The following is an 11,294-nucleotide window of genomic DNA, read 5'->3' as shown; positions in this document are numbered from 1 at the left end:
TGCCGCCTCTCTCTCCAGGACGAGTATGTTGCCCTCCTCCCTCTCCATCGCCAGCTGGTCGCGGCCGGCTTCCTCCGGCGGGGGCACTGGGATATCGGGAGCCACGGTGCGAAGCGGGATGACGAGCTGCAGAGGCTGGTTACGCAGGGCTTCCGCCGCCCTCTCCGCGGCCGCAGCCTCCGCTTGAGCCTTGGCCGCTGCTTCGGCTCGAGCCTCCGCCCACTCCTCCATCATCTCCTGAGCCGCCCTGGAGGCGGCCGCCCTCTGCTCCTCCGCCTCCCGCGCCTCCTGCACGTTCCGCTCCATCGCCGCTAGGAGATTGGCACGGGGGTCCACGCGGTGGGCGCTTGCAGACCCTCCCGCCGCTCCAACTACGGAGGCGGCAGTGGTCTACTCGAGAGAAAGCGAAGCCCTATTTGATAAGTCAAGGAAAAGGCTTAGAAGAATGTCAACCAAAGAGAAAAAAGAAAGGCGTGAGAGAATTGACACTTACGCCGAAACCACATGCGGCTGCTTCACCACCTTGCGGAAGCGGGCTGCCTTCGTGGCCGCCTCATCCCGCTTGGTCGCCACCGCAGTACCCTTGGGCTTCTTCGGCCGACTGCCGAAGAGGGTCGGCACGGCCCGGCGTTTCTGCACGCCACCACGAACAGCCGGCACAGTAGATGAGCCCGCTCCTTGATGATCGGACACCGGCTGACGGCGTGGAACAACGTCAGCCTCGTCGTCATCCGGCCAGTCCTCGAAGTCGGCCCCGAGCCCAGAGCCGCCTGCCTCGCCGCCTCCCCCTACGGTGTCGTCGTCTAGAGCGTCCGCCTCCAAGTCGGGATCGTCCAAGTCGTCCGTCGAATGGTCACGGACGAACTGGCGCTCCACCCCCGCGGCTCTGGCCGCTGGTCGAAGGAGGGAGCTCTGTTAAAAATAAGCCGACTGGTCAAGAGTCGGCCAGTATGAACTCGGCAACAAGAGAAGAGGAAAAGAAGGGAAGCTTACCGAAGGTGGAGGATTGGCGCGAGAGTACGGCTCCTTGCCGAACCACCACTCCTCGATGAGTTTGCAGTTGGCGATATAATTCACCATGTAAGATACCTCGGCTTGAGGCATCTCCTTGGTGCTTAGCCGACTTGGGTCGAATCGACTGCTCATCTGGCAAATCATGTGAGGGCGGCCTTGGAGTGGGAGCACACGGCGCTCCACGAAGGCGGCTATCAGGTCGGACCCGGTCAGGCCCTCCGATTGGACCAGCACCCGAAGCCTTTGACGGCGGCAGCCCTAGCCGGAGACAGCGTCTTGGCTCCGAAGGACCATGAAGGCTGCCTCCTAGCCGGCAGGCCGGCTGCGTGAACCGGCAGATTGACAAAGTCGCCTTGCAGAGCGACGTTCTTCACGTAGAACTAAGATTTTTGCCAGAGCTTCACCGACTGGATCAATGCGATGGGCGGAAACAGACTGTCGCTCATTGGTCTCCGCACAGCGATGAAGGCACCGCATGGGGAAGGCACGACCGCAATGACGGTGCCAAGTTTGGACTGGAAGAACTCCCCCCAAAGTTGAAGGGTGGGGAGGATGCCAAGGAAGCCTTCGCACAGAGTGACGAAGGCCAACAGTAGCACCAACGTGTTTGGGGTAAGGTGGTGCGGCTGGAGATGATAGAACTCAAGAACAGAGCGGAAGAAACCGCTCGCCGACAGGCCGACGCTGCGCAGGCAGTGCGAGCGGAAGATTACCCGCTCGTCCTCCTCCGGCGCCGGCGAGATCTCCCTCTCCGGCGCGAGATGGACCCACACATAATCTGTGCCCGGCAACCACCGCGTCTTGTGGAGGAAGTCGTCGTGGTCCTCGTGGACATTGGAGCCATCCCAGGAGCTAGACCGCGCCATGAGGACGGAGAGGCGACAGGAAAAACACGGCGGCGGAGGGCGCGCGATTCAGCTGCAGCCAAGCTACAGTGCACCGAGAAGATTGGTGGAAGGGCGGCGCGGCGGCGAGCAGTTGCGGCAACGGAGAGGAGGAGGAAGAAGAAAATGGCGGAGCGAGGGCGAGCGTGCGAGCGTCTGCCACTCCCCCTCCTCCCCCTACTTATAGCCTCATGCGGCGAAGCCGAGGAGGCAAGGCGTGGGGGGCGTGGGATTAACTGCGCCCATTCCCCCACGCCCCGCAATTATTACGCCCTAACGATGTGCGGAAACTGCCGTCGGAAGGCAAGCGGCCCATTCGGGTCACAGAAGATCCACACTTAGGCCAAGGCATGGAAGTGGCGAGCCCGGCCTATGGCGACGTCCCGTCGCGCGCATGGGCTAGCAGGCTCCTCCTGCTGAAGGGTGCCATGTGGCGCGCAGGCGGCGAGCGCCCAGCCCGCAGCCTGGCATGCGCACCAGTTGGTTCCCGCCTTCAGGCTTCAAAAAGCCCCGCCGAGATGGCACACCTGATCAAAGCCGGCTCCTAGCTACCGGCTCTTTGGGATAGGAAGCTGATTGAGCTTCTCGTTCCCCTTTCATCCATGAAGCCCAACCAGCTTCGGGGACTACTGTCGGAGTAAATAACCACGGCTAGCCTACCCAGCTCCCCTTGGCCCTTCAAAAAAATGACAGGCCGATCGAAGCCTTCAACCACCCAAGGCTTGGGGCCGCCTTCCCCTGGCCGGCTGTCTCACATGCTGACTACCAGAAGGCGGCCCGGCCCTAAACTCTCATGAAGAAGGCCACGATAGGGCCTACTCCAAGGAGTCGGCCACAAGAAGACCGCCTCCAAGAAGCAGGCCACTGGCAAGCGGCCAAGATCGTGCCCTCAAAGTTTGCACCCACATAACAGTGATGAGACAGGGCGTGGCAACAGTGCAGCATGCCACCCCCGAATCCCGGAGCACGCATGGCCACAGTACGCCGTACGGGGCAGCCATCACCCGTCCGGCGTCGCACTGTTGCCATGATGACCATGACGCAACCCACGATAGGCTGTCGGTACGGCCCGCAGGCGGCAGGCCCCTTCGGTCCGAGAGACGCCCGAAGGCGGCCATGCCTCCCCCAGTCGGCCTCGGATGCGGCCGGCTCCCAATAGCCGGCTTACTCCCCCCCTCCCTCGAAGCACGCGCACCATTGAGGAGACAAGACGAGGTAAGGCTACAGTGAGAGCCCGCTAGGCGGCAGCACTGTAGCCATGCTTACCTCAACAAAGCTCTCGTCATCAAGGGCGAGGCAATAGTAACCAGCCCCCAACAAGACCCCCAAGCGGTGGGGCCTGCCTGTCGACCAAGAGGCCGGCAGCCGGCGGGACCCACCAGTCGGCGGGCCCCAGCGGCCGGCGAAGAAGCCGGCGAACATAGACACTGACGGCTAGGGCCCACACCCAGCCGGATTACCATTGTACCCCTGGGGCGTAGGCCTATATAAACCCCACAGGGCACCCATGCAAAGGGTTGATCTCTGAGATTTTTAGACACTGCATTGAGGGGAGAAGAGAGCTAGCCTTGCCTTTCTTCCTCCTCTCGCCGAACAGCTCAAGGAGCCTCTTGTAGCCACTTGTTGATCTAGTGATCATGCGGAGACCCCACAGAGCAGGACTAGGGGTGTTATCTCCACGGAGAGCCCCGAACCTGGGTAAGATCCGTCGGCGTGCATGTCTTTGCCTCATCCCGTTTCTAGGCACCGGCGATGTCTTACTGACTCCCACAATGATAATCCACCCGTTGGCATTTGTCGCACCTACCACCCGACACCGAGGTGTTGTCTCGAGGGATCCCAGGCCAGGGAGAGACTCAGGAAGCTGTCTCGGTGGTGCCGGAGGGTAAAACCCCAGTTGCCGAACACATGGGGGGACAGACCCCTATGGACACCAACGATGGGGGTCGTATCCAATTCGGCCCCCAGCTGAATACTGCTCCAAAGACCCATGTGGCTCTAGATTCTGGCAGGCTGCCTCTTTGGAACGAGGGGGGAGAGCCAACTCCATCGGTGACCTTTGTCGATCCAGAGTCACTGGATAGATTACTGGAGGCGTTGCGAGGCACTTCCATTGCTGAAGAACACCGTACTCTTATGAGTACGGTGATTGAGAAGATCTAGTCCGCCAAAAGCGGACTGACGAAAGCCTGCACTAGCCTTCTAACAGGCTTTGAGGTAAGCAACGTAATTAGAAAAGGAATATCACAGTATAGACAGTAGCCCCTGACACTCTATCCGGTGTTCAGAAAGAAAAGCCGAACAGAGGATCAAATAATTTTTGCAGGAGTCTAATCATATATGTCTATGTGAATAAGCAGGCGTCGCTGCTGGCTACGACCGCTCACACCGCGGAAGTCTCCAGACTGAAGCAGAATCTGGAGCGGGCCGAGGAAGAGCTTGGCCATGTGAAGAAGCAACTGGAGGACAGCCAAGGTATGTAGTAACCTGTGCGTATGTTTAGGAAGGATGAATGGTTCATACTTACTAAAGTGTCAAGAACTTTATTAGGGGCCACGACCGAGGTGGCGGCCCTCAAGAAGGCGTTGGCCGAGGCCAAAGACAAAGCAGCCAAGGAATGCGCCGCATGCGAGAAGCAGGAGGCCCGGGTCAGCGAGGTCCAGCAAGAGCTCCAGGACGCCGTCAAGAAGTATGAGTCCTTGGAGCGCGATTTTAAGACTCAAGAGTCTGAACTTGCCAAGGCCCGCCAGAGCGCACAAGAGGCCCGAGCCGAAGCCCAGGGCACCCTCCAGGAAATCCAGGCGACCAAGAAGATTACGGCGGGTAAGGCTTTTATTATGCAAAGCAGATATGTGAAGGAGACGTTCCTTTTACTTACCCAAATTTGGAGCTCTCCGGGGGCATTTGCGGATCTGCCACGCCGAATATCAGATGCTGCAGAATTTTATCGAGTCGAAGAAGGGAGCTCTACGGATAAGTTGTTCTGGTCTCAATAGCTTGGACCAGAACTTCCAGTGCCCTTTAGCGACCAGCTGAAACAGCTGGTTGAACTGCATAAGGCGGCCGAACTAGCCATGAAGGACTTAATAGTGCGGCTATGGCCTGCCGAGCCCATGCCCAGCAGCTACTTCAGACTCGTCAAGCGGCTTATGAGTGCCTACCCACGGCTTGAAGCCATCAAGCGGTCGGTCTGTATCGAAGGCGCATGGATGGCCTTTGCCCGTGCGAAGACGCACTGGGCGAAGATGGATGCCACGAAGCTGATGACCGAGGGGATATCTAAGGGCAAGGAGCACCGCCGACCCGAACTATATTTTGATAGTGTCCTGGACGGATCCCGCCTTGTGGCGGAGCAATGTGCCAAGGATATCATATTCCCATGAAAACATTCATGTTATCCTGTCATGTAATATTAAAAAGATCCGTTATGTAATATAAAGTCTGTTAGTTTAAAATTTTACCTCTTGTGCAGCAGTTTATGAAAATCTGAGAGTTGGCCAGTCGTCGGCTTCTGCCCCCACGTAGATAGTACGGGGGTGTTTGGGATAAATCTAAACACTCTTTACTCCAGATTTTGGTCCTTAAAGGAGGTGTTTAGTGCAATGAACAAGGCAATCGGACTATACGGCTTTATCACCCTCACTTAGCCATAGGAGTTTGACAATGAAGATTTTGGCGCAGCCCCTGGTGTTCGGAAGGCCGAACTTGGGGCACTTATACATGCCTAACCGGAAAAAAAACGGATTCCTTGCATAAAGTGGAAAAAATCTCTAAGGATTTGAAACCTCTCGAATAGCTGACCAGCTTGCCCCGCATCATGACAGTCAGGTTTTGGCTTTCTCTACTGAGGTGCTCATCCGGAAGAACCGGGACACAATCGCAGTAGTTCTCCCTTTACTACCCTAGCCGGTATAGCGGAACATAAGGTAGTAAGCACAGGAGCCGGGCAACCCAACTATTGACCAAAGACATGATTCGGAGCCGATGCATATAATGCTATAAGTTTGGGGTGCCGAACTGTACTATAAAACTGTTTGGACTTTATTGTCGTGTTATGGGGTATGATCAAGCCCCTGGTGAAGTAATGCGTACCAGAGTGTATGGGTGCAATTGATAAAAAATACAAAGACAAGGAAAAAAGTCAAGTAATAAGCTGTCGCCACAAATTATTTTCCATTGTAATTTGATTAATACATCGAGGCATATTTGTACAAGTAATGTGATAAGCAAATAAGGCTGTTTGACATGCCATGACCAAGAGCGAGCTCCGCGCGGGTATGTAAAACAGGTATAGCAATCGTTAGCAGAGACCACCTAGGGATTCCCTTGTACGTCAAAGCTCCTTGCCTTCTTGGTGTATCTGTCCCGTGAAAGGTCCGATGATCACATTATCAGAAAAGCCTCGAGAAGAGAAAAACCTGAAATAAAAATAAAAGGTGAAGGTATACGGGTCCAGGAGCGGTTGAGCCGCATTGTGGACCACGGTCTAGTTGTGCCTCCGTCCATGCACATGGTATTTTGAGTGCGTAGTTATGTACGCGCGACACAAATGTCACCGCTAGATTGGGACTGGGATGGAGGCCGAATTGCTAGTCAAGCTTTGGACGAGCTGGACAGTCCTGCTGTAGAGTAGTTCGGACTCGCTTGACGGTGTCCGGGGGCTTTACTACCGAATTGAGGTTCTGCCTAAGAAGGATGGTATGTACTTCTGCTGCAAGGGCCGCGGTGTGCTCCTCAGTATGGATGGAGCGTTCCATATTTCCGTTGACCATTATGACACCGCGTGGTCCAGACATCTTGAGCTTGAGGTAGGTGTAGTGCGGCACCCCATTGAATCGAGCAAAAGCGGTTTGTCCGAGCAGTGCATGATAGCCACTGCGGAAGGGGACTATATCGAAGATTAACTCTTTGCTTCGGAAATTATCCGAGGATCCGAAGACCACTTCCAGTGTGATTGAGCCCATACAACAGGCCTCTACACCTGGTATTACACCTTTAAAGGTGGTTTTTGTGGGCTTGATCCTTGAGGGATCAATACCCATTTTGTGCACTGTATCCTGATAGAGCAGGTTAAGGCTGCTGCCACCATCCATGAGGACTCGCGTAAGGTGGAATCCATCAATAATTGGGTAAAGAACCAGTGTGGCTGAACCGCCATGATGGATACTGGTCGGATGGTCCCTGTGATCAAAGGTGATCGGACAGGATGGCCATGTGTTGAACTTTGGGGCGACTGGCTCCATCGCGTAGACGTCCCTGAGTGCATGCTTGCGCTCCCTCTTGGGGATATGGGTGGCGTATATCATGTTCATTGTTTTGACTTGGGGGGAAATTTCTTCTGTCCCCCTATGTTCGGTGGTCAGGGTTCCTCATCATCGTCATTGCTTTGCGACCCTTTCTCCTTATTCTTGGCGTTTAACTTGTCGGCCTGTTTGAAGACCCAACATTCCCTGTTGGTATGGTTGGCTGGTTTATCAGGAGTGCCATGGATTTGGTATGGTCGGTCTAATATGCGGTCCAGACTGGACGGGCCCGAATTGTTTCTCTTAAATGGCTTCTTCCGCTGACCAGACTTAGAGACACTGAATCCGGCGTTGACTGCCATGTCTTCGGTGTTATCACCGTTGTTTTGACATTTTTGTCTATTGTGTCGGGGCTTGCCGTTGCTATTTCTGGCTTCAGAAGTGTCAGGTTCGCTTGTATTGTTGTTGGTACGGGCTAGCCAGTTGTCTTCGCCCGCACAAAAGCGGGTCATGACTGCCGTAAGGGCTGACATGGACTTCGGTTTTTCCTGACCAAGGTGTCTGGCCAACCATTCGTCGCGGCTGTTGTGCTTAAAGGCCGCTAGGGCTTCGGCGTCCGGACGGTCGACGGTCTGGTTCTTTTTAGTTAAGAACCGAGTCCAGAATTTCCTGGCTGACTCTCTAGGCTGTTGGATTATGTGACTTAAGTCATTGGCATCCGGAGGTCAGACGTATGTGCCTTGGAAGTTGTCAAGGAAGGTGTCCTCCAAGTCCTCCCAGCTGCCAATGGAGTTTTCGGGCAGACTGTTCAACCAGTACCTGGCTGGTCCTTTGAGTTTGAGCTGGAGGTACTTGATGGCATGAAGATCATCGCTGCGGGCCATGTGAATATGGAGAAGAAAGTCCTCAATCCATACCGCGGGGTCTGTTGTTCCATCGTATGACCTGCTCTATTTTCCAAATCATGCCGCAGGTCATGGGTATATCCCCGAGCTGTTGTACTTCTATTTGTTCGGCGAGGCAGTGCGGGTTGGTGTTCGGCTCGAGGTGTCACTTTGTCCCGGCCATGTGGTGGTCAGTCAACCGCATTGTACCTTGGTAGGACGGGCTCCAGCGCCTCGTCATCAAACTATGGTAACAGTTTGCACTTCGGGTAGCTTTTGGTTGGGCGCCCAAGGCCATATTCCTCGGCTGCCAGGACATCAGTCCATATTTCATTGAGCAGATCTTGATCAGCTTGAAGTTGTTGCTGCTTCTTTTTCAGGCTTCTTGCAGTAGCAATTAGCTGACGCTTAAAGCATTCCTGTTCGGCGGGCTCTTCAGGCACAATGAAATCTTTGTTACCGAGGCTCACCTCGTCCTCGGAGAGCGGAAGGTAGTTGCTATCCTCCGAGTCTTCGTTCATGGCCTGTTCACCGGGGCTGACTCGCCCATCCTCCTGTTCCTCCTGCTCGGAGGTTGGCTCGACGGGGTCTTCGTTGTTTTCGGCATCGTCCGGAGTGTTATTTCCTCCTGTGACGGCATTGCTGTTTTTACTACGGCATGGCTTAGAGCGGCGTCGCTGACGTCGGCGCTTTGGCTGTATCTCAGGAGGTTTATCCTCGACTGGATTTTCGTTGTCGCCGTTGTTTTCTTTGGGCGTATCCACCATGTATATGTTGTATGAGGAGGTGGCTGTCCAATGCCCTATTGGCAGTGGTTCCTACTCATCTCCGGCATCGTCGTCCATACCGTCGATGTCTTCGGAGTCGTAGTCGAGCATGTCGGTTAGGTCATCGACAGTGGCTATAAAGTGGGTGGTGGGTGGGACACAAAATTCTTCATCGTCCGCTTCCCATTCGAGCCAGACATAGTTCGTTTGAGAGTTCCCGATAAGGAGAGGGATTTTAATGAGCTTAACATGTCGGCAAAAGGCGAGTGCTGGAAGATGTCTGCGGAGCTGAACTCCAAGACCGGCGCCCAACTAGGTTCGATGGATGTGGATGCACGCGGTCCGGAACCCATGGCCGGAGACGAGTTTGAGGTTCCGGTGACACAAGCCCAGCCTGATGATGGGTCTGTGTGTGGCTCGAACACCGCTGACACTACAAAAAAGACACATCCGTGACATTTTGGGCCGAACGAAAAAAAATTCTGTCATACATATGACACTTCTATGACGATAATTGTGACAAAACCTGGTATCATCATAGAAGTGGCGGGCTCCTACTTCTATGACAAAAAATCATGACAGAAAATGGGCTTTTCGTCCTGGGCGGGTCGGAGATGCAGCTGCATGACATTCTTTGGGCCGTCCATGACGGAAAAAACCGTGGTAGAAGCGAGGGCAAGGAAAATTTCGAGGAGTTCCCGGTTATGGTGGGTGGTCGGGGGCCGAGCGATGCGCGTTTCTCTCGTACACGTACGCGCGTGTGTGTGAGGCATTGGCTCTAACTGAACCCGAGCGATGCGTTGGGCTCTAACTGAACCCGAGCGATTGCACTGCAGGCTATGCGTTACTGAACCCAAGCGATCGATTCCTTCGCTACTGCTGCTAACTGAAGCCGATCGATGCTGCATCTCTGGATGAACAGTGAGTGTTGCGGGGGGTTTGGATGAGCAGTGAGCGGTGGGAGTGGATGAACAGGACCCGTGGCATTTCCTCTGGATGAACAGGACCCCGATTGATCGAGCCGGTTGGGGTTGGATGAACAGGACCCCGTGGAGGGTTGGATGAACAGGACGACCCCGTGGAGGGCTGGATGAACAGTAGACGCTGGAGGGGTGGATGAACAGTAGCCCGTGGAGGGGTGGTTGAACAGGAGCCCATGGAGAGGGGTGGTTGAAAGTAGCCGGTGGAGTAGCGCGCGCTGGAGGCTGGATGAACAGGAGCCCATGGATGAACAGTCACAGGTGGAGGCTGGAGGAGGTCGACGGTGGATGAACAGTAGCCCGTGGGGGCTGAGGAGGTCAGCGGTGGAGATGAACAGTATCCCGTGGAGTCCTGTTTTGCGGTACGCCACACCCCTCCCGATGAACAGGACACCTGTTTCGACTGTAGCGCTCCAACACAAGTCCGTTTCGTAAGTTTTGCGATACGCCACACCCCTCTCGATCAACAGGACCCCCGTTTCGACCGTAGGAGGTCCGTTTCCTCCGTTTTGTGGTACGCCACACCCCTGCCGATCAATAGGACCCCCGTTTCGACTGTAGCAGGTCTGTTTCCTCCGTTTTGCGGTACGCCAGACCCCTCCCGATGAACAGGATCCTGTTTCGAACGTGGTCGATCGAACACAAGGTTGTTTCCTCCGTTCTGCGGTACGCCAGGCCTCGTTTCCATCGCCTGTTCTGTTCAAGCCCTCCCGATGAACACGACCACGCATTCCATTCCGACCTAGCCGGTTGGCTCCCCATGAACACGACGATGACGTTGTTTCTCCGTTCCGACCCAGCCAATGTACAGGAGCCCTGGTCGTACGTATATATGCGCGAATAGGCGTTCGAGACCCCGCCCGTATGTACACATACGTGGCCGTATTTTCTTTCTTGCAACCTGGCCGCTGTACATACGTGTACATGCTACGTGCGCGCCTCTACTACGACACATGCGCGCCTCTACAATGACCAGTATGTACATACACGTTCGCGACCAGAATGACAACGCTACGTATGCTTCGACCAGGTGGGTCCCAACTGTCAGGCACTTCCTTGCGTGCGAAGATGTAGCTGGTGGGTCCCAGCAGTTAGGGGGGAAATGTTTCTTCATGAAATACGGTGGCCCGTCCGGTGGGTCCCCACTATCAGGTGGAGGAATAATTATTTTGCACGTAATAAGGAGGCACTTCCTTGCGACCGCCGTGGACCCAGCTGTCAGCCTCTCCACGTACAGTCCACGTCTGATGGAAGTCATTCCTTGACCGCGTTGACCACGCCGTGCCGAGAGCACCAGGGCGGTGGACGACAACGTGGAGCCGGGGAAGACGCGGCAGTGGATGCCCACACGTAGAGGAGTATGAGGGTTCACTGGTTCGCTGCGGTGTGAGGCTGCCGTCGCCGCAGAATAACAGTTAACAGGGGGTGTGGGTGAGTAGAGGGTTGGCCTGGCCAGCTGTGGGAGTAGTAGGGGGCGGTGAGGCCTCCGCCGCATTGCAGCCGGCCATGGGAGGCAGGAGCA

Source organism: Triticum dicoccoides, chromosome 7B (assembly GCF_002162155.2).
Source record: "Triticum dicoccoides isolate Atlit2015 ecotype Zavitan chromosome 7B, WEW_v2.0, whole genome shotgun sequence".
Classification (NCBI taxonomy): Eukaryota; Viridiplantae; Streptophyta; class Magnoliopsida; order Poales; family Poaceae; genus Triticum; species Triticum dicoccoides.
The sequence above is the reverse complement of the archived record's forward strand: the minus strand, read 5'-3'. Positions refer to the sequence as shown.